Genomic DNA, 5,727 nt, shown 5'->3' on the forward strand with positions numbered 1-5,727 from the left:
GCCCAGTCCTGACTTCCCTTGTCTCCCATTCAGGGATCAGCACTGAACACAGACCTCTCACCATGGAGTTGTGGTTGAACGGTGGAGTCTGGGGGAAGCTTCATACGTCCTGCAGGTTCCCTGAAACTCTCCTGTGCAGCCTCTGGGTTCACCTTCAGTGATTACTACATGAGCTGGTTCCGCCAACCTCCAGGCTGGAGTGGGTTGCAGAGAGTAGAAACAAAGAGTCACAACACAGTACAGTGCATCTGTGAAGGGCCGGTTCACCATCTCCAGAGATAATTCTAAAAGCATCCTGTACTTGCAAATGGACAGCCTGATACCTGAGGACACAGCCACTTACTACTGTGTAAGAGACTCCACAATGAGGGGACTCCAGACACAAACCTCGCTGCAGGGAGGTTTGTACCAACAGGGGGCACATTTCCCCTCCTCTTTCTTCCTTACAAACCCTCCTTTGTAGACCAGTGTCTCTGCCTTTAATATACTCCAGGCTTTATTGGAAGCTACCAAGTCCCTGCCATATCATGTCTCCTAGCCCAGATCCACCACAGCAGTCTGCACACACTGTGTGTTTACTACCCCAGTATCGCTTCCCTGAGGACCAGTCTCCAGTATCTTACGGTTTGACAGGAAACCTACGATGTCAGCTCACTACCAATAAACCTGAGTTTTCTATCGGAGGGAGTAAAACTGAATTATATGGAGGTGGTGAGGGAGACAGCATTTAAATCTCTGGGACTGGTATAGAAGGGAAGGAACACACACACACACACACACACACACACACACACACATGCACACATAGACACACAAACACACTCTCAAACACTCACACATGTGCACACACATACACACATACGCACACTCACACACTCACACATATGCACACACACACACTCACTCACACATTCACACTCTCACAACACACTCACATACACTCACACACATACTCACACACTGACACACACACTGACACACACACACACTTACACACTGACACACACACTCACACACACTTAAGGTCTCTGTGTCAGCTTCTGGCTCATTTCTCCATTTCTTTTCTTACTTCTATCTGGATCCGTCCCCTCTATTCCTCTTGTCTGGCTCCTAAATCTCCTTCCACATCTTTCCTGGTGTTTTCCTTCTCCTGTCTTCATTCTTTCCTTACAGCTCACCTACCACAGTAGAATCTTTCCAGCAATACAAAAATTACTATGTGGTTACATTCTACTTTTCAAGTGAATTCTTACAATGAATACAAGTAAAACAAATAGCATGTTTTCCATGTTTCTTACATGGTTAGCCTTTTAGGCTTTACAGGTGAAAAACAAATCGCCCAAGGAAAATATACATTCATATCCAAGCAATTTGTTACATATTAACAATGTCTAAGCAAGAAAGATATTGTTTTACTGCCAGGCTGCATTTTGCAGTTACAAAGAAAGGACCAATAATTTTATTATTTATCTCTAAAGATAATCTTACAAAAAATCTTAGAAGAATCACAAACCTAAAATTTATATATGAAAAAGAAACATCTGTATTTTAAATCCTCAGGGTGCAGCCCCACTCATATGCATATATGCTTATATGCATATATATTATATATTATATCAGTAAGGGTAAGGGCAGAAAATGGCACAAGGAATTAATCATTGCCTCTTGTCGCCAACCAATCCTAGCAAGGAAGGCATGTCAGCCAACAATAACTGGCTGCTGTATTTTTTTTCCTGGACCTTAATGAGATCTTTCATTCCACTCTGTGCCTTTTTAAACTGCAGGTTATTTCACAAGGTTTTCACCCTGAAGCTGTTAACAAAAACACCTTCACCCAGCTTTAAGTCATTCCAAAAGATTTCTTTCAGTGTGGATGCACTTTTAAACCTGTAAGCATATCTCCCAGTACTAAGATTAAAAAAAATTGGGCTAGTTGGACTTCTGGGACTCAGATCTTTCTCTTAATGATTAACCTAAGCCACAGTCTGTAAGACTCCACAATAGAAAGTCACATGTTTTAACTATGTGACATTTTATAGTACTTATTTTCTATCCTCTGCAGCCCCTGTTTTATTAGGGGCAACATTTCATCTTATCTTTATTTATATTAACTTTTCCACCAAACTAACCTCTGTCACAATAAAAGGGCTTCTCAACCTCAGCAGACAGTAGTACTCAGGGCTACATATGACTCAGGGAGTGCTATGTCCATCAAGGTTGAAGTCCACACAGTAGGGACAATGCTTACAGAAAAGAGCTATAGAGCACATGACAAAGCAATGTCCACTATCCTGTATAATCCAGAACATGGAGAACTGGGGAGAAATTAACACTAAAATGCATCTTTCTTCTGTTTGCCTGTGTAAATGAAATAGATGAGACTCTGTGTTTACCAGGGAGAATATCTTAATATGATACAAAACTTTCCAACCATTATCTTTATTCCCAGACTATCCCAAGCACACTTATACACAAACTAGGACATGTCATTTCTAGGCTCCCACAACAGAACTTATTATATACCAGGAAGACATGCAAATAAGGCCTCTCTCTTCTCATGAAAACCAGCCCAGCACTTACCCTGAATCTCAGGCAAAGGAGCCCAGCCCTGGATCCCCAGGACTCGCCATTCAGTGAGCAGCACTGAACACCTACACCATGGATTTGGGGCTGATTTGGGTTTTCCTTGTTGCTCTGTTAAAAGGTAATTTATGGAGAAGGATAGTTATTGAGTATGTTTGTGTACAAGAGTGGTGTAAATACTAAGCTTGTTTGACAGTTTACTGACAGGATTCTCTGTGTTTGCAGGTGTCCAGTGTGAGGTGCAGCTGGTGCAGTCGGGGGAGGCTTTGTGCAGCCTGGAAAGTCCCTCAAAATCTCCTGTGCAGCCTCTGGATTCACCTTCAGTGACTACTGGATGGAGTGGTTCCGCCAAGCTCCAGGAAAGGGGCTGGAGTGGGTTGGAGAAATTAATGGAGATGGCAGTATCACAAACTATGCATCCTCAATGAAGGGTCGGTTCACCATCTCCAGAGAGAATGCCAAGAGCACTCTGTACCTGCAAATGAACAGTGTGAAGTCTGAGGACACCGCCACATATAACTGTACTAGATACACAGTGAGATCTCAGTGTGAACCCCAGACATAAACCTCACGGTGAGGCCTCTCACGGCCACCAAGTGGCGCACAGCACACACAGAACACAGATTCAGCCCAGGAGATTATGCAGCTGTGATCCTCTCAGGTGTCTGGGTGGCATATTTCTGCTAAGTATCCCCGGAATTCTCTCTACACTCATGCTCTGAAGTGAAACAATGTCCTCAAAAACCACATATTCTCCTTGTACAATATTTAAAAATATAAGGCACAGTCCCCCATGGACAAGATGCAAACTGACGGCTATGAGGACATAAACAACCCTGGTCACTGGAATCACATGATAAGGAAGTTCGTGGACACTCCTGAGTCTCTTCTTACTCTGTGCAGAGCCTTGGTCAGATTTCTTGATTATGATTCTCATAGATGTGTGTCTAAGAGAAAACCAGGAGAAAGGTGGAGCTAAGATCATTAGACCATCAACCCTGGCAGGTCTGGAACCTCCCCTCTCTATTCTCCCTGAGGACTGTGACTTCAGTTCAGATGTGACCCAGCTGTGCTTTTAGCTAATTCTGTTCATTACTCCATCACCTCATCATTGTTCATTATGGGATGTTGTACAAACGAAAGCCTTCAGAAAAATGTGTCTGTGTGGAGTCATGCACATTTCAAACATATTTTATTGTCTTCTACTGGTCCCAAAGATGGACTTGTGTCCCTAGTCTCTCCAGGAATTTTACCATAATTGAGTGTTGGATTTTGTCAAAGACCTTTTCTACCTCTGATGAGATGATCATGTGATTTCCTTTCAGTCTGTATAGAAGGTTGATTACAGTTTATTGATTTTTATATGTTGAATTATCCCTGAGTCTCAATGAGGCCGACTTTGTCATGGTGGATGATCCTCTTGATGTACATTGGGTTAGATTGGCAAGAGCTTATTAATAATATGTGCAGCTATGTATATACAAGAAATTGGTCTGTAATTTTCATTTTAGCTTGAAATGTATCAGCTTTCGGTATCAGGTTAATTGGGAACTCACACAAATATTAGGCAGTGTTTTTTTTTTTCAGTTACTATTTTGCGATTCTTTTGACAAATATTGAAAACAATTCTTTGAAGATCAGGTCAAACTCTGTACTGAATCCACCTGGCCCTGATACTTCTTTGACGTGGTCTGTGTGTTGGCTTTAATTATTGCCTCTATTTCACCAGATGTTATGCTCTATTTATGTTGCTCAACTAACCATGATTTAACTTTGGTAAGGGGTATATGCCAAGACATTTATCCATTTAAGTTTTTCAGTTTGTTAGACTAGAGATTTTTGATTCTTATGGTTCTCTGTGTCTCCTCAGTATCAGTTGTAATGTCCCGCTTTTCATCTTTAATTTTACTGATTTGGACCTCACCACTCATCCTTTAGTTAACTGGGTGAAGGATTCACAAAACTTATTTCATCAAAGAACCAACACTTCCTTTCACTGGTTCTTTATATTGTTGTGTTTTTGTGTGTGTGTTTACATTTTGCTGATGTCAGCCCTGAATTTGGTTATTTCTTGTCATCTAATCCTTTGGGTGTTGATTCTTCCTTTTGTTCTAGAGATTACAGGTGAGCCATTAAGTTGCTAAAATGCAGTCCCTGCAAAATTTCTGTGTAGGAACTCAGTGTTACGAACTTGCTTCTTAGATCAGCCTTCCTGGTGTCCCATACATGTGTTGTGTGTCTATTTTCAATTCATTATAAAAAGGCTTTTATTTCCTTTTTAATTTCTATCTTAACCAATTTTTCATTTGGTAGTGAACGTGCAGTCTCCATGAGTTTGTATAATTCCTGTTGTTGTAGTTGGACTATTCTCCCCCAAGAGAAGGAACCTAGGATGAGCTCTTTATGGATTTGATATTTTATTAAACAACACAGGCCTATTTTTGGGTGTGCACTTTTATGACAGCAAGTCTAGGGGCAGAACTGAATCCATAAACAGGGTGTTTTGAGAAATTTCTATTTACATCGTTGACATGGCTGTTGACAACAATGACAGACAATGAACAGTTTCCAAAAATTTGGCCTAGCTATGTTACTATGATATCACTGTGTCATCAGGGAGGGGAGCCAAATGCCTTGTTGTTACTGAAGCAAAATAATGGCAGGTGAATTAAGGTTTCTTAAATACTATACCTAAGGGTTAGAGTGACCTCAATTTTAGCCCAAGGTTGAGTCAGGAATTAGCTAACATGTTTGGTCACTTCATTTCCTACTTGTCTTGGGCATACTTCTTCATCTGAGTTAGCATTCATCTTCCATTCCTTGATTATTTAAGAGCTGATATTTATAAATGAGTATAACATTGCATAAAATAGCAAGACAGAGAAAAATACACACCATCTTTATCCAGGTAAAATTGGATATCATGAAGTAAGTCCTTTAGTCAGATCAAAGCCTCTGTCATTGATAGTCATGTAAGCTGTCTTTGTAGCTGAGAATACTGTTATTTTCATAGTCTAAGCTATGAAAACTATCCTTGTATTATTTCTAGTCACCAAAATTGTACAATTAAGAAGAAATCATCTCCCTGAATATCCACAGATATATGTTTACTCAGGAAGTGTAAAACACACTACCAATGGGCTG

The 5,727-nt window shown here is 40.6% G+C and overlaps 1 pseudogene; it reads left to right on the forward strand.

Annotated features, from left to right (window-relative positions):
- Nucleotides 1–2,658: 2,658 nt before the first annotated feature.
- On the forward strand, nucleotides 2,659–3,148 carry LOC113838216 (annotated as a pseudogene).
- The last annotated feature ends 2,579 nt before the right edge of the window (nucleotides 3,149–5,727 follow it).

Source organism: Cricetulus griseus, chromosome 5 (genome assembly GCF_003668045.3).
Source record: "Cricetulus griseus strain 17A/GY chromosome 5, alternate assembly CriGri-PICRH-1.0, whole genome shotgun sequence".
Lineage (NCBI taxonomy): Eukaryota > Metazoa > Chordata > Mammalia > Rodentia > Cricetidae > Cricetulus > Cricetulus griseus.